The sequence below is a fragment of the Ambystoma mexicanum genome, chromosome 4q, assembly GCF_040938575.1.
Source record: "Ambystoma mexicanum isolate Mex_15411 chromosome 4q, UKY_AmexF1_1, whole genome shotgun sequence".
Taxonomy (NCBI): Eukaryota; Metazoa; Chordata; class Amphibia; order Caudata; family Ambystomatidae; genus Ambystoma; species Ambystoma mexicanum.
In genome coordinates this window covers 528,122,287-528,139,050 of record NC_090928.1, presented here as the reverse complement: position 1 = coordinate 528,139,050, position 16,764 = coordinate 528,122,287, and the positions used below count along the sequence as shown (strand labels likewise).

Below are 16,764 nucleotides of genomic sequence, written 5' to 3'. Positions count from 1 at the left end.
TCACTGTAAAAGAAAAAGTATGTATCATCTTACTATAAAATAAAGTGGAGAAAACACAAATAAGACTTTTTTCCACACATGTTTAATCGGCTATTTCCTGATATTCTTCAATGCGTTCTGATATTGACTGGTAATTGTGTTTGATACTTTCTTAGACTATTTCTGCCTCTGGCTGATGTGTATTTTCTTTCCAAACTCCACCAGAGCCTATGATTACACAGCATCCTATCTGTGGAAAGCGGCAGTGCAGGTATAGGGAAGAAAACTATAGGCATCCAAAAGAGCCCGGCTAGCTCAGTCGGTAGAGCATGAGACTCTTAATCTCAGGGTCGTGGCGTTGGGCGAAAACAACTAAAATTTTCATGCTTTTTGACCAAAAAAATAGAAATTGAAAGTCTCTTTACAATATTTGCAATATTTTCATTGTTAACATGCAATATATGAATGCATGTCTGGATGATGTGTAATGGGGCAATACCACACCTTAATGTATTCACTGTAAAAGAAAAAGTATGTATCATCTTACTATAAAATAAAGTGGAGAAAACACAAATAAGACTTTTTTCCACACAGGTTTAATCGGCTATTTCCTGATATTCTTCAATGCGTTCGGATATTGACTGGTAATTGTGTTTGATACTTTCTTAGACTATTTCTGCCTCTGGCTGATGTGTATTTTCTTTCCAAACTCCACCAGAGCCTATGATTACACAGCATCCTATCTGTGGAAAAACGGCAGTGCAGGGATAGGGAAGAAAACTATAGGCATCCAAAGGAGCCCGGCTAGCTCAGTCGGTAGAGCATGAGACTCTTAATCTCAGGGTCGTGGGTTCGAGCCCCACGTTGGGCGAAAACAACTAAAATTGTACTGCTTTTTGACCAAAAAAATACATCCTATCTGTGGAAAACGGCAGTGCAGGGATAGGGAAGAAAACTATAGGCATCCAAAGGAGCCCGGCTAGCTCAGTCGGTAGAGCATGAGACTCTTAATCTCAGGGTCGTGGGTTCGAGCCCCACGTTGGGCGAAAACAACTAAAATTGTAGTGCTTTTTGACCAAAAAAATAGAAATTGAAAGTCTCTTTACAATATTTGCAATATTTTCATTGTTAACATGCAATATATGAATGCATGTCTGGATGATGTGTAATGGGGCAATACCACACCTTAATGTATTCACTGTAAAAGAAAAGTATGTATCATCTTACTATAAAATAAAGTGGAGGAAACACAAATAAGACTTTTTTCCACACAGGTTTAATCGGCTATTTCCTGATATTCTTCAATGCGTTCTGATATTGACTGGTAATTGTGTTTGATACTTTCTTAGACTATTTCTGCCTCTGGCTGATGTGTATTTTCTTTCCAAACTCCACCAGAGCCTATGATTACACAGCATCCTATCCGTGGAAAGCGGCAGTGCAGGGATAGGGAAGAAAATTATAGGCATCCATAGGAGCCTGGCTAGCTCAGTCGGTAGAGCATGAGACTCTTAATCTCAGGGTCGTGGGTGCGAGCCCCACGTTGGGCGAAAACAACTAAAATTTTAATGCTTTTTGACCAAAAAAATAGAAATTGCAAGTCTCTTTACAATATTTGCAATATTTTGATTGTTAACATGCAATATATGAATGCATGTCTGGATGATGTGTAATGGGGCAATACCACACCTTAATGTATTCACTGTAAAAGAAAAAGTATGTATCATCTTACTATAAAATAAAGTGGAGGAAACACAAATAAGACTTTTTTCCACACAGGTTTAATCGGCTATTTCCTGATATTCTTCAATGCGTTCTGATATTGACTGGTAATTGTGTTTGATACTTTCTTAGACTATTTCTGCCTCTGGCTGATGTGTATTTTCTTTCCAAACTCCACCAGAGCCTATGATTACACAGCATCCTATCTGTGGAAAACGGCAGTGCAGGGATAGGGAAGAAAACTATAGGTATCCAAAGGAGCCCGGCTAGCTCAGTCGGTAGAGCATGAGACTCTTAATCTCAGGGTCGTGGGTTTGAGCCCCACGTTGGGCGAAAACAACTAAAATTGTAGGACTTTTTGACCAAAAAAACACATCCTATCTGTGGAAAACGGCAGTGCAGGGATAGGGAAGAAAACTATAGGCATCCAAAGGAGCCCAGCTAGCTCAGTCGGTAGAGCATGAGACTCTTAATCTCAGGGTCGTGGGTTTGAGCCCCACGTTGGGCGAAAACAACTAAAATTCTAGTGCTTTTTGACCAAAAAAATAGAAATTGAAAGTCTCTTTACAATATTTGCAATATTTTCATTGTTAACATGCAATATATGAATGCATGTCTGGATGATGTGTAATGGGGCAATACCACACCTTAATGTATTCACTGTAAAAGAAAAAGTATGTATCATCTTACTATAAAATAAAGTGGAGAAAACACAAATAAGACTTTTTTCCACACATGTTTAATCGGCTATTTCCTGATATTCTTCAATGCGTTCTGATATTGACTGGTAATTGTGTTTGATACTTTCTTAGACTATTTCTGCCTCTGGCTGATGTGTATTTTCTTTCCAAACTCCACCAGAGCCTATGATTACACAGCATCCTATCTGTGGAAAGCGGCAGTGCAGGGATAGGGAAGAAAACTATAGGCATCCAAAGGAGCCCGGCTAGCTCAGTCGGTAGAGCATGAGACTCTTAATCTCAGGGTCGTGGGTTCTGAGCCCCACGTTGGGCGAAAACAACTAAAATTGTAGTGCTTTTTGACCAAAAAAATACATCCTATCTGTGGAAAGCGGCAGTGCAGGGATAGGGAAGAAAACGTTGGGCGAAAACAACTAAAATTTTCGTGCTTTTTGACCAAAAAAATAGAAATTGAAAGTCTCTTTACAATATTTGCAATATTTTCATTGTTAACATGCAATATATGAATGCATGTCTGGATGATGTGTAATGGGGCAATACCACACCTTAATGTATTCACTGTAAAAGAAAAAGTATGTATCATCTTACTATAAAATAAAGTGGAGAAAACACAAATAAGACTTTTTTCCACACAGGTTTAATCGGCTATTTCCTGATATTCTTCAATGCGTTCAGATATTGACTGGTAATTGTGTTTGATACTTTCTTAGACTATTTCTGCCTCTGGCTGATGTGTATTTTCTTTCCAAACTCCACCAGAGCCTATGATTACACAGCATCCTATCTGTGGAAAACGGCAGTGCAGGGATAGGGAAGAAAACTAAAGGCATCCAAAGGAGCCCGGCTAGCTCAGTCGGTAGAGCATGAGACTCTTAATCTCAGGGTCGTGGGTTTGAGCCCCACGTTGGGCGAAAACAACTAAAATTTTAGTGCTTTCGGACCAAAAAAATAGAAATTGAAAGTCTCTTTACAATATTTGCAATATTTTCATTGTTAACATGCAATATATGAATGCATGTCTGGATGATGTGTAATGGGGCAATACCACACCTTAATGTATTCACTGTAAAAGAAAAAGTATGTATCATCTTACTATAAAATAAAGTGGAGAAAACACAAATAAGACTTTTTTCCACACAGGTTTAATCGGCTATTTCCTGATATTCTTCAATGCGTTCTGATATTGACTGGTAATTGTCTTTGATACTTTCTTAGACTATTTCTGCCTCTGGCTGATGTGTATTTTCTTTCCAAACTCCACCAGAGCCTATGATTACACAGCATCCTATCTGTGGAAAGCGGCAGTGCAGGGATAGGGAAGAAAACTATAGGCATCCAAAGGAGCCCGGCTAGCTCAGTCGGTAGAGCATGAGACTCTTAATCTCAGGGTCGTGGGTGCGAAACCCACGTTGGGCGAAAACAACTAAAATTTTAGTGCTTTTTGACCAAAAAAATAGAAATTGCAAGTCTCTTTACAATATTTGCAATATTTTGATTGTTAACATGCAATATATGAATGCATGTCTGGATGATGTGTAATGGGGCAATACCACACCTTAATGTATTCACTGTAAAAGAAAAAGTATGTATCATCTTACTATAAAATAAAGTGGAGAAAACACAAATAAGACTTTTTTCCACACAGGTTTAATCGGCTATTTCCTGATATTCTTCAATGCGTTCTGATATTGACTGGTAATTGTGTTTGATACTTTCTTAGACTATTTCTGCCTCTGGCTGATGTGTATTTTCTTTCCAAACTCCACCAGAGCCTATGATTACACAGCATCCTATCTGTGGAAAGCGGCAGTGCAGGGATAGGGAAGAAAACTATAGGCATCCAAAGGAGCCCGGCTAGCTCAGTCGGTAGAACATGAGACTCTTAATCTCAGGGTCATGGGTGCGAAACCCACGTTGGGCGAAAACAACTAAAATTTTAGTGCTTTTTGACCAAAAAAATAGAAATTGCAAGTCTCTTTACAATATTTGCAATATTTTGATTGTTAACATGCAATATATGAATGCATGTCTGGATGATGTGTAATGGGGCAATACCACACCTTAATGTATTCACTGTAAAAGAAAAAGTATGTATCATCTTACTATAAAATAAAGTGGAGAAAACACAAATAAGACTTTTTTCCACACAGGTTTAATCGGCTATTTCCTGATATTCTTCAATGCGTTCTGATATTGGCTGGTAATTGTGTTTGATACTTTCTTAGACTATTTCTGCCTCTGGCTGATGTGTATTTTCTTTCCAAACTCCACCAGAGCCTATGATTACACAGCATCCTATCTGTGGAAAACGGCAGTGCAGGGATAGGGAAGAAAACTATAGGTATCCAAAGGAGCCCGGCTAGCTCAGTCGGTAGAGCATGAGAATCTTAATCTCAGGGGCGTGGGTTCGAGCCCCACGTTGGGCGAAAACAACTAAAATTTTAGTGCTTTTTGACCAAAAAAATAGAAATTGAAAGTCTCTTTACAATATTTGCAATATTTTCATTGTTAACATGCAATATATGAATGCATGTCTGGATGATGTGTAATGGGGCAATACCACACCTTAATGTATTCACTGTAAAAGAAAAAGTATGTATCATCTTACTATAAAATAAAGTGGAGAAAACACAAATAAGACTTTTTTCCACACAGGTTTAATCGGCTATTTCCTGATATTCTTCAATGCGTTCTGATATTGACTGGTAATTGTGTTTGATACTTTCTTAGACTATTTCTGCCTCTGGCTGATGTGTATTTTCTTTCCAAACTCCACCAGAGCCTATGATTACACAGCATCCTATCTGTGGAAAGCGGCAGTGCAGGGATAGGGAAGAAAACTATAAGCATCCAAAGGAGCCCGGCTAGCTCAGTCGGTAGAGCATGAGACTCTTAATCTCAGGGTCGTGGGTTCGAGCCCCACGTTGGGCGAAAACAACTAAAATTGTAGTGCTTTTTGACCAAAAAAATACATCCTATCTGTGGAAAGCGGCAGTGCAGGGATAGGGAAGAAAACGTTGGGCGAAAACAACTAAAATTTTCGTGCTTTTTGACCAAAAAAATAGAAATTGAAAGTCTCTTTACAATATTTGCAATATTTTCATTGTTAACATGCAATATATGAATGCATGTCTGGATGATGTGTAATGGGGCAATACCACACCTTAATGTATTCACTGTAAAAGAAAAAGTATGTATCATCTTACTATAAAATAAAGTGGAGAAAACACAAATAAGACTTTTTTCCACACAGGTTTAATCGGCTATTTCCTGATATTCTTCAATGCGTTCAGATATTGACTGGTAATTGTGTTTGATACTTTCTTAGACTATTTCTGCCTCTGGCTGATGTGTATTTTCTTTCCAAACTCCACCAGAGCCTATGATTACACAGCATCCTATCTGTGGAAAACAGCAGTGCAGGGATAGGGAAGAAAACTATAGGCATCCAAAGGAGCCCGGCTAGCTCAGTCGGCAGAGCATGAGACTCTTAATCTCAGGGTCGTGGGTTCGAGCCCCACGTTGGGCGAAAACAATTAAAATTATAGTGCTTTTTGACCAAAAAAATAGAAATTGAAAGTCTCTTTACAATATTTGCAATATTTTGATTGTTAACATGCAATATATGAATGCATGTCTGGATGATGTGTAATGGGGCAATACCACACCTTAATGTATTCACTGTAAAAGAAAAAGTATGTATCATCTTACTATAAAATAAAGTGGAGAAAACTCAAATAAGACTTTTTTCCACACAGGTTTAATCGGCTATTTCCTGATATTCTTCAATGCGTTCTGATATTGACTGGTAATTGTGTTTGATACTTTCTTAGACTATTTCTGCCTCTGGCTGATGTGTATTTTCTTTCCAAACTCCACCAGAGCCTATGATTACACAGCATCCTATCTGTGGAAAGCGGCAGTGCAGGGATAGGGAAGAAAACTATAGGCATCCAAAGGAGCCCGGCTAGCTCAGTCGGTAGAGCATGAGACTCTTAATCTCAGGGTCGTGGGTGCGAAACCCACGTTGGGCGAAAACAACTAAAATTTTAGTGCTTTTTGACCAAAAAAATAGAAATTGAAAGTCTCTTTGCAATATTTTCATTGTTAACATGCAATATATGAATGCATGTCTGGATGATGTGTAATGGGGCAATACCATACCTTAATGTATTCACTGTAAAAGAAAAAGTATGCATCATCTTACTATAAAATAAAGTGGAGAAAACACAAATAAGACTTTTTTCCACACAGGTTTAATCGGCTATTTCCTGATATTCTTCAATGCGTTCTGATATTGACTGGTAATTGTCTTTGATACTTTCTTAGACTATTTCTGCCTCTGGCTGATGTGTATTTTCTTTCCAAACTCCACCAGAGCCTATGATTACACAGCATCCTATCTGTGGAAAGCGGCAGTGCAGGGATAGGGAAGAAAACTATAGGCATCCAAAGGAGCCCGGCTAGCTCAGTCGGTAGAGCATGAGACTCTTAATCTCAGGGTCGTGGGTGCGAAACCCACGTTGGGCGAAAACAACTAAAATTTTAGTGCTTTTTGACCAAAAAAATAGAAATTGCAAGTCTCTTTACAATATTTGCAATATTTTGATTGTTAACATGCAATATATGAATGCATGTCTGGATGATGTGTAATGGGGCAATACCACACCTTAATGTATTCACTGTAAAAGAAAAAGTATGTATCATCTTACTATAAAATAAAGTGGAGAAAACACAAATAAGACTTTTTTCCACACAGGTTTAATCGGCTATTTCCTGATATTCTTCAATGCGTTCTGATATTGACTGGTAATTGTGTTTGATACTTTCTTAGACTATTTCTGCCTCTGGCTGATGTGTATTTTCTTTCCAAACTCCACCAGAGCCTATGATTACACAGCATCCTATCTGTGGAAAACGGCAGTGCAGGGATAGGGAAGAAAACTATAGGTATACAAAGGAGCCCGGCTAGCTCAGTCGGTAGAGCATGAGAATCTTAATCTCAGGGGCGTGGGTTTGAGCCCCACGTTGGGCGAAAACAACTAAAATTTTAGTGCTTTTTGACCAAAAAAATAGAAATTGAAAGTCTCTTTACAATATTTGCAATATTTTCATTGTTAACATGCAATATATGAATGCATGTCTGGATGATGTGTAATGGGGCAATACCACACCTTAATGTATTCACTGTAAAAGAAAAAGTATGTATCATCTTACTATAAAATAAAGTGGAGAAAACACAAATAAGACTTTTTTCCACACATGTTTAATCGGCTATTTCCTGATATTCTTCAATGCGTTCTGATATTGACTGGTAATTGTGTTTGATACTTTCTTAGACTATTTCTGCCTCTGGCTGATGTGTATTTTCTTTCCAAACTCCACCAGAGCCTATGATTACACAGCATCCTATCTGTGGAAAGCAGCAGTGCAGGGATAGGGAAGAAAACTATAGGCATCCAAAGGAGCCCGGCTAGCTCAGTCGGTAGAGCATGAGACTCTTAATCTCAGGGTCGTGGGTTCGAGCCCCACGTTGGGCGAAAACTACTAAAATTGTACTGCTTTTTGACCAAAAAAATACATCCTATCTGTGGAAAACGGCAGTGCAGGGATAGGTAAGAAAACTATAGGCATCCAAAGGAGCCCGGCTAGCTCAGTCGGTAGAGCATGAGACTCTTAATCTCAGGGTCGTGGGTTCGAGCCCCACGTTGGGCGAACACAACTAAAATTGTAGTGCTTTTTGACCAAAAAAATACATCCTATCTGTGGAAAACGGCAGTGCAGGGATAGGGAAGAAAACTATAAGCATCCAAAGGAGCCCGGCTAGCTCAGTCGGTAGAGCATGAGACTCTTAATCTCAGGGTCGTGGGTTCGAGCCCCACGTTGGGCGAAAACAACTAAAATTGTAGTGCTTTTTGACCAAAAAAATACATCCTATCTGTGGAAAGCGGCAGTGCAGGGATAGGGAAGAAAACGTTGGGCGAAAACAACTAAAATTTTCGTGCTTTTTGACCAAAAAAATAGAAATTGAAAGTCTCTTTACAATATTTGCAATATTTTCATTGTTAACATGCAATATATGAATGCATGTCTGGATGATGTGTAATGGGGCAATATCACACCTTAATGTATTCACTGTAAAAGAAAAAGTATGTATCATCTTACTATAAAATAAAGTGGAGAAAACACAAATAAGACTTTTTTCCACACAGGTTTAATCGGCTATTTCCTGATATTCTTCAATGCGTTCAGATATTGACTGGTAATTGTGTTTGATACTTTCTTAGACTATTTCTGCCTCTGGCTGATGTGTATTTTCTTTCCAAACTCCACCAGAGCCTATGATTACACAGCATCCTATCTGTGGAAAACAGCAGTGCAGGGATAGGGAAGAAAACTATAGGCATCCAAAGGAGCCCGGCTAGCTCAGTCGGCAGAGCATGAGACTCTTAATCTCAGGGTCGTGGGTTCGAGCCCCACGTTGGGCGAAAACAACTAAAATTTTAGTGCTTTTTGACCAAAAAAATAGAAATTGAAAGTCTCTTTACAATATTTGCAATATTTTGATTGTTAACATGCAATATATGAATGCATGTCTGGATGATGTGTAATGGGGCAATACCACACCTTAATGTATTCACTGTAAAAGAAAAAGTATGTATCATCTTACTATAAAATAAAGTGGAGAAAACTCAAATAAGACTTTTTTCCACACAGGTTTAATCGGCTATTTCCTGATATTCTTCAATGCGTTCTGATATTGACTGGTAATTGTGTTTGATACTTTCTTAGACTATTTCTGCCTCTGGCTGATGTGTATTTTCTTTCCAAACTCCACCAGAGCCTATGATTACACAGCATCCTATCTGTGGAAAGCGGCAGTGCAGGGATAGGGAAGAAAACTATAGGCATCCAAAGGAGCCCGGCTAGCTCAGTCGGTAGAGCATGAGACTCTTAATCTCAGGGTCGTGGGTGCGAAACCCACGTTGGGCGAAAACAACTAAAATTTTAGTGCTTTTTGACCAAAAAAATAGAAATTGAAAGTCTCTTTGCAATATTTTCATTGTTAACATGCAATATATGAATGCATGTCTGGATGATGTGTAATGGGGCAATACCATACCTTAATGTATTCACTGTAAAAGAAAAAGTATGCATCATCTTACTATAAAATAAAGTGGAGAAAACACAAATAAGACTTTTTTCCACACAGGTTTAATCGGCTATTTCCTGATATTCTTCAATGCGTTCTGATATTGACTGGTAATTGTGTTTGATACTTTCTTACACTATTTCTGCCTCTGGCTGATGTGTATTTTCTTTCCAAACTCCACCAGAGCCTATGATTACACAGCATCCTATCTGTGGAAAGCGGCAGTGCAGGGATAGGGAAGAAAACTATAGGCATCCAAAGGAGCCCGGCTAGCTCAGTCGGTAGAACATGAGACTCTTAATCTCAGGGTCATGGGTGCGAAACCCACGTTGGGCGAAAACAACTAAAATTTTAGTGCTTTTTGACCAAAAAAATAGAAATTGCAAGTCTCTTTACAATATTTGCAATATTTTGATTGTTAACATGCAATATATGAATGCATGTCTGGATGATGTGTAATGGGGCAATACCACACCTTAATGTATTCACTGTAAAAGAAAAAGTATGTATCATCTTACTATAAAATAAAGTGGAGAAAACACAAATAAGACTTTTTTCCACACAGGTTTAATCGGCTATTTCCTGATATTCTTCAATGCGTTCTGATATTGGCTGGTAATTGTGTTTGATACTTTCTTAGACTATTTCTGCCTCTGGCTGATGTGTATTTTCTTTCCAAACTCCACCAGAGCCTATGATTACACAGCATCCTATCTGTGGAAAACGGCAGTGCAGGGATAGGGAAGAAAACTATAGGTATCCAAAGGAGCCCGGCTAGCTCAGTCGGTAGAGCATGAGAATCTTAATCTCAGGGGCGTGGGTTCGAGCCCCACGTTGGGCGAAAACAACTAAAATTTTAGTGCTTTTTGACCAAAAAAATAGAAATTGAAAGTCTCTTTACAATATTTGCAATATTTTCATTGTTAACATGCAATATATGAATGCATGTCTGGATGATGTGTAATGGGGCAATACCACACCTTAATGTATTCACTGTAAAAGAAAAAGTATGTATCATCTTACTATAAAATAAAGTGGAGAAAACACAAATAAGACTTTTTTCCACACAGGTTTAATCGGCTATTTCCTGATATTCTTCAATGCGTTCTGATATTGACTGGTAATTGTGTTTGATACTTTCTTAGACTATTTCTGCCTCTGGCTGATGTGTATTTTCTTTCCAAACTCCACCAGAGCCTATGATTACACAGCATCCTATCTGTGGAAAGCGGCAGTGCAGGGATAGGGAAGAAAACTATAAGCATCCAAAGGAGCCCGGCTAGCTCAGTCGGTAGAGCATGAGACTCTTAATCTCAGGGTCGTGGGTTCGAGCCCCACGTTGGGCGAAAACAACTAAAATTTTCGTGCTTTTTGACCAAAAAAATAGAAATTGAAAGTCTCTTTACAATATTTGCAATATTTTCATTGTTAACATGCAATATATGAATGCATGTCTGGATGATGTGTAATGGGGCAATACCACACCTTAATGTATTCACTGTAAAAGAAAAAGTATGTATCATCTTACTATAAAATAAAGTGGAGAAAACACAAATAAGACTTTTTTCCACACAGGTTTAATCGGCTATTTCCTGATATTCTTCAATGCGTTCAGATATTGACTGGTAATTGTGTTTGATACTTTCTTAGACTATTTCTGCCTCTGGCTGATGTGTATTTTCTTTCCAAACTCCACCAGAGCCTATGATTACACAGCATCCTATCTGTGGAAAACGGCAGTGCAGGGATAGGGAAGAAAACTAAAGGCATCCAAAGGAGCCCGGCTAGCTCAGTCGGTAGAGCATGAGACTCTTAATCTCAGGGTCGTGGGTTCGAGCCCCACGTTGGGCGAAAACAACTAAAATTTTAGTGCTTTTGGACCAAAAAAATAGAAATTGAAAGTCTCTTTACAATATTTGCAATATTTTCATTGTTAACATGCAATATATGAATGCATGTCTGGATGATGTGTAATGGGGCAATACCACACCTTAATGTATTCACTGTAAAAGAAAAAGTATGTATCATCTTACTATAAAATAAAGTGGAGAAAACACAAATAAGACTTTTTTCCACACAGGTTTAATCGGCTATTTCCTGATATTCTTCAATGCGTTCTGATATTGACTGGTAATTGTGTTTGATACTTTCTTAGACTATTTCTGCCTCTGGCTGATGTGTATTTTCTTTCCAAACTCCACCAGAGCCTATGATTACACAGCATCCTATCTGTGGAAAGCGGCAGTGCAGGGATAGGGAAGAAAACTATAGGCATCCAAAGGAGCCCGGCTAGCTCAGTCGGTAGAGCATGAGACTCTTAATCTCAGGGTCGTGGGTTCGAGCCCCACGTTGGGCGAAAACAACTAAAATTTTAGTGCTTTTTGACCAAAAAAATAGAAATTGAAAGTCTCTTTGCAATATTTTCATTGTTAACATGCAATATATGAATGCATGTCTGGATGATGTGTAATGGGGCAATACCATACCTTAATGTATTCACTGTAAAAGAAAAAGTATGTATCATCTTACTATAAAATAAAGTGGAGAAAACACAAATAAGACTTTTTTCCACACAGGTTTAATCGGCTATTTCCTGATATTCTTCAATGCGTTCTGATATTGACTGGTAATTGTGTTTGATACTTTCTTAGACTATTTCTGCCTCTGGCTGATGTGTATTTTCTTTCCAAACTCCACCAGAGCCTATGATTACACAGCATCCTATCTGTGGAAAACGGCAGTGCAGGGATAGGGAAGAAAACTATAGGTATCCAAAGGAGCCCGGCTAGCTCAGTCGGTAGAGCATGAGACTCTTAATCTCAGGGTCGTGGGTTTGAGCCCCACGTTGGGCGAAAACAACTAAAATTGTAGGACTTTTTGACCAAAAAAACACATCCTATCTGTGGAAAACGGCAGTGCAGGGATAGGGAAGAAAACTATAGGCATCCAAAGGAGCCCAGCTAGCTCAGTCGGTAGAGCATGAGACTCTTAATCTCAGGGTCGTGGGTTTGAGCCCCACGTTGGGCGAAAACAACTAAAATTCTAGTGCTTTTTGACCAAAAAAATAGAAATTGAAAGTCTCTTTACAATATTTGCAATATTTTCATTGTTAACATGCAATATATGAATGCATGTCTGGATGATGTGTAATGGGGCAATACCATACCTTAATGTATTCACTGTAAAAGAAAAAGTATGCATCATCTTACTATAAAATAAAGTGGAGAAAACACAAATAAGACTTTTTTCCACACAGGTATAATCGGCTATTTCCTGATATTCTTCAATGCGTTCTGATATTGACTGGTAATTGTGTTTGATACTTTCTTAGACTATTTCTGCCTCTGGCTGATGTGTATTTTCTTTCCAAACTCCACCAGAGCCTATGATTACACAGCATCCTATCCGTGGAAAGCGGCAGTGCAGGGATAGGGAAGAAAATTATAGGCATCCAAAGGAGCCTGGCTAGCTCTGTCGGTAGAGCATGAGACTCTTAATCTCAGGGTCGTGGGTGCGAGCCCCACGTTGGGCGAAAACAACTAAAATTTTAATGCTTTTTGACCAAAAAAATAGAAATTGAAAGTCTCTTTACAATATTTGCAATATTTTGATTGTTAACATGCAATATATGAATGCATGTCTGGATGATGTGTAATGGGGCAATACCACACCTTAATGTATTCACTGTAAAAGAAAAAGTATGTATCATCTTACTATAAAATAAAGTGGAGAAAACACAAATAAGACTTTTTTCCACACATGTTTAATCGGCTATTTCCTGATATTCTTCAATGCGTTCTGATATTGACTGGTAATTGTGTTTGATACTTTCTTAGACTATTTCTGCCTCTGGCTGATGTGTATTTTCTTTCCAAACTCCACCAGAGCCTATGATTACACAGCATCCTATCTGTGGAAAGCGGCAGTGCAGGGATAGGGAAGAAAACTATAGGCATCCAAAGGAGCCCGGCTAGCTCAGTCGGTAGAGCATGAGACTCTTAATCTCAGGGTCGTGGGTTCGAGCCCCACGTTGGGCGAAAACTACTAAAATTGTACTGCTTTTTGACCAAAAAAATACATCCTATCTGTGGAAAACGGCAGTGCAGGGATAGGTAAGAAAACTATAGGCATCCAAAGGAGCCCGGCTAGCTCAGTCGGTAGAGCATGAGACTCTTAATCTCAGGGTCGTGGGTTCGAGCCCCACGTTGGGCGAAAACAACTAAAATTGTAGTGCTTTTTGACCAAAAAAATACATCCTATCTGTGGAAAACGGCAGTGCAGGGATAGGGAAGAAAACTATAAGCATCCAAAGGAGCCCGGCTAGCTCAGTCGGTAGAGCATGAGACTCTTAATCTCAGGGTCGTGGGTTCGAGCCCCACGTTGGGCGAAAACAACTAAAATTGTAGTGCTTTTTGACCAAAAAAATACATCCTATCTGTGGAAAGCGGCAGTGCAGGGATAGGGAAGAAAACGTTGGGCGAAAACAACTAAAATTTTCGTGCTTTTTGACCAAAAAAATAGAAATTGAAAGTCTCTTTACAATATTTGCAATATTTTCATTGTTAACATGCAATATATGAATGCATGTCTGGATGATGTGTAATGGGGCAATACCACACCTTAATGTATTCACTGTAAAAGAAAAAGTATGTATCATCTTACTATAAAATAAAGTGGAGAAAACACAAATAAGACTTTTTTCCACACAGGTTTAATCGGCTATTTCCTGATATTCTTCAATGCGTTCAGATATTGACTGGTAATTGTGTTTGATACTTTCTTAGACTATTTCTGCCTCTGGCTGATGTGTATTTTCTTTCCAAACTCCACCAGAGCCTATGATTACACAGCATCCTATCTGTGGAAAACAGCAGTGCAGGGATAGGGAAGAAAACTATAGGCATCCAAAGGAGCCCGGCTAGCTCAGTCGGCAGAGCATGAGACTCTTAATCTCAGGGTCGTGGGTTCGAGCCCCACGTTGGGCGAAAACAACTAAAATTATAGTGCTTTTTGACCAAAAAAATAGAAATTGAAAGTCTCTTTACAATATTTGCAATATTTTGATTGTTAACATGCAATATATGAATGCATGTCTGGATGATGTGTAATGGGGCAATACCACACCTTAATGTATTCACTGTAAAAGAAAAAGTATGTATCATCTTACTATAAAATAAAGTGGAGAAAACTCAAATAAGACTTTTTTCCACACAGGTTTAATCGGCTATTTCCTGATATTCTTCAATGCGTTCTGATATTGACTGGTAATTGTGTTTGATACTTTCTTAGACTATTTCTGCCTCTGGCTGATGTGTATTTTCTTTCCAAACTCCACCAGAGCCTATGATTACACAGCATCCTATCTGTGGAAAGCGGCAGTGCAGGGATAGGGAAGAAAACTATAGGCATCCAAAGGAGCCCGGCTAGCTCAGTCGGTAGAGCATGAGACTCTTAATCTCAGGGTCGTGGGTGCGAAACCCACGTTGGGCGAAAACAACTAAAATTTTAGTGCTTTTTGACCAAAAAAATAGAAATTGAAAGTCTCTTTGCAATATTTTCATTGTTAACATGCAATATATGAATGCATGTCTGGATGATGTGTAATGGGGCAATACCATACCTTAATGTATTCACTGTAAAAGAAAAAGTATGCATCATCTTACTATAAAATAAAGTGGAGAAAACACAAATAAGACTTTTTTCCACACAGGTTTAATCGGCTATTTCCTGATATTCTTCAATGCGTTCTGATATTGACTGGTAATTGTCTTTGATACTTTCTTAGACTATTTCTGCCTCTGGCTGATGTGTATTTTCTTTCCAAACTCCACCAGAGCCTATGATTACACAGCATCCTATCTGTGGAAAGCGGCAGTGCAGGGATAGGGAAGAAAACTATAGGCATCCAAAGGAGCCCGGCTAGCTCAGTCGGTAGAGCATGAGACTCTTAATCTCAGGGTCGTGGGTGCGAAACCCACGTTGGGCGAAAACAACTAAAATTTTAGTGCTTTTTGACCAAAAAAATAGAAATTGCAAGTCTCTTTACAATATTTGCAATATTTTGATTGTTAACATGCAATATATGAATGCATGTCTGGATGATGTGTAATGGGGCAATACCACACCTTAATGTATTCACTGTAAAAGAAAAAGTATGTATCATCTTACTATAAAATAAAGTGGAGAAAACACAAATAAGACTTTTTTCCACACAGGTTTAATCGGCTATTTCCTGATATTCTTCAATGCGATCTGATATTGACTGGTAATTGTGTTTGATACTTTCTTAGACTATTTCTGCCTCTGGCTGATGTGTATTTTCTTTCCAAACTCCACCAGAGCCTATGATTACACAGCCTCCTATCTGTGGAAAACGGCAGTGCAGGGATAGGGAAGAAAACTATAGGTATACAAAGGAGCCCGGCTAGCTCAGTCGGTAGAGCATGAGAATCTTAATCTCAGGGGCGTGGGTTTGAGCCCCACGTTGGGCGAAAACAACTAAAATTTTAGTGCTTTTTGACCAAAAAAATAGAAATTGAAAGTCTCTTTACAATATTTGCAATATTTTCATTGTTAACATGCAATATATGAATGCATGTCTGGATGATGTGTAATGGGGCAATACCACACCTTAATGTATTCACTGTAAAAGAAAAAGTATGTATCATCTTACTATAAAATAAAGTGGAGAAAACACAAATAAGACTTTTTTCCACACATGTTTAATCGGCTATTTCCTGATATTCTTCAATGCGTTCTGATATTGACTGGTAATTGTGTTTGATACTTTCTTAGACTATTTCTGCCTCTGGCTGATGTGTATTTTCTTTCCAAACTCCACCAGAGCCTATGATTACACAGCATCCTATCTGTGGAAAGCAGCAGTGCAGGGATAGGGAAGAAAACTATAGGCATCCAAAGGAGCCCGGCTAGCTCAGTCGGTAGAGCATGAGACTCTTAATCTCAGGGTCGTGGGTTCGAGCCCCACGTTGGGCGAAAACTACTGAAATTGTACTGCTTTTTGACCAAAAAAATACATCCTATCTGTGGAAAACGGCAGTGCAGGGATAGGTAAGAAAACTATAGGCATCCAAAGGAGCCCGGCTAGCTCAGTCGGTAGAGCATGAGACTCTTAATCTCAGGGTCGTGGGTTCGAGCCCCACGTTGGGCGAACACAACTAAAATTGTAGTGCTTTTTGACCAAAAAAA

The 16,764-nt window shown here is 38.8% G+C and overlaps 14 non-coding genes across 14 annotated transcripts; all 14 read left to right on the top strand.

The window, feature by feature from the left end:
- The first annotated feature begins 777 nt into the window (after positions 1 to 777).
- TRNAK-CUU (transfer RNA lysine (anticodon CUU)) lies at positions 778 to 850 on the top strand. Its single transcript has one exon. It is a non-coding gene; the product is annotated as a tRNA-Lys (tRNA).
- A 102-nt stretch (positions 851 to 952) lies between these two features.
- On the top strand, positions 953 to 1,025 carry TRNAK-CUU (transfer RNA lysine (anticodon CUU)). The gene has a single exon. It is a non-coding gene; the product is annotated as a tRNA-Lys (tRNA).
- Positions 1,026 to 5,260: 4,235 nt separating this feature from the next.
- Positions 5,261 to 5,333, top strand: TRNAK-CUU (transfer RNA lysine (anticodon CUU)). The gene has a single exon. It is a non-coding gene; the product is annotated as a tRNA-Lys (tRNA).
- A 2,536-nt stretch (positions 5,334 to 7,869) lies between these two features.
- TRNAK-CUU (transfer RNA lysine (anticodon CUU)) lies at positions 7,870 to 7,942 on the top strand. Its single transcript has one exon. It is a non-coding gene; the product is annotated as a tRNA-Lys (tRNA).
- A 102-nt stretch (positions 7,943 to 8,044) lies between these two features.
- TRNAK-CUU (transfer RNA lysine (anticodon CUU)) lies at positions 8,045 to 8,117 on the top strand. The gene has a single exon. It is a non-coding gene; the product is annotated as a tRNA-Lys (tRNA).
- Positions 8,118 to 8,219: 102 nt separating this feature from the next.
- On the top strand, positions 8,220 to 8,292 carry TRNAK-CUU (transfer RNA lysine (anticodon CUU)). The gene has a single exon. It is a non-coding gene; the product is annotated as a tRNA-Lys (tRNA).
- A 2,536-nt stretch (positions 8,293 to 10,828) lies between these two features.
- Positions 10,829 to 10,901, top strand: TRNAK-CUU (transfer RNA lysine (anticodon CUU)). The gene has a single exon. It is a non-coding gene; the product is annotated as a tRNA-Lys (tRNA).
- Positions 10,902 to 11,333: 432 nt separating this feature from the next.
- Positions 11,334 to 11,406, top strand: TRNAK-CUU (transfer RNA lysine (anticodon CUU)). The gene has a single exon. It is a non-coding gene; the product is annotated as a tRNA-Lys (tRNA).
- Positions 11,407 to 11,838: 432 nt separating this feature from the next.
- Positions 11,839 to 11,911, top strand: TRNAK-CUU (transfer RNA lysine (anticodon CUU)). The gene has a single exon. It is a non-coding gene; the product is annotated as a tRNA-Lys (tRNA).
- Positions 11,912 to 13,519: 1,608 nt separating this feature from the next.
- Positions 13,520 to 13,592, top strand: TRNAK-CUU (transfer RNA lysine (anticodon CUU)). Its single transcript has one exon. It is a non-coding gene; the product is annotated as a tRNA-Lys (tRNA).
- A 102-nt stretch (positions 13,593 to 13,694) lies between these two features.
- TRNAK-CUU (transfer RNA lysine (anticodon CUU)) lies at positions 13,695 to 13,767 on the top strand. The gene has a single exon. It is a non-coding gene; the product is annotated as a tRNA-Lys (tRNA).
- Positions 13,768 to 13,869: 102 nt separating this feature from the next.
- TRNAK-CUU (transfer RNA lysine (anticodon CUU)) lies at positions 13,870 to 13,942 on the top strand. Its single transcript has one exon. It is a non-coding gene; the product is annotated as a tRNA-Lys (tRNA).
- A 2,536-nt stretch (positions 13,943 to 16,478) lies between these two features.
- TRNAK-CUU (transfer RNA lysine (anticodon CUU)) lies at positions 16,479 to 16,551 on the top strand. The gene has a single exon. It is a non-coding gene; the product is annotated as a tRNA-Lys (tRNA).
- A 102-nt stretch (positions 16,552 to 16,653) lies between these two features.
- On the top strand, positions 16,654 to 16,726 carry TRNAK-CUU (transfer RNA lysine (anticodon CUU)). The gene has a single exon. It is a non-coding gene; the product is annotated as a tRNA-Lys (tRNA).
- The last annotated feature ends 38 nt before the right edge of the window (positions 16,727 to 16,764 follow it).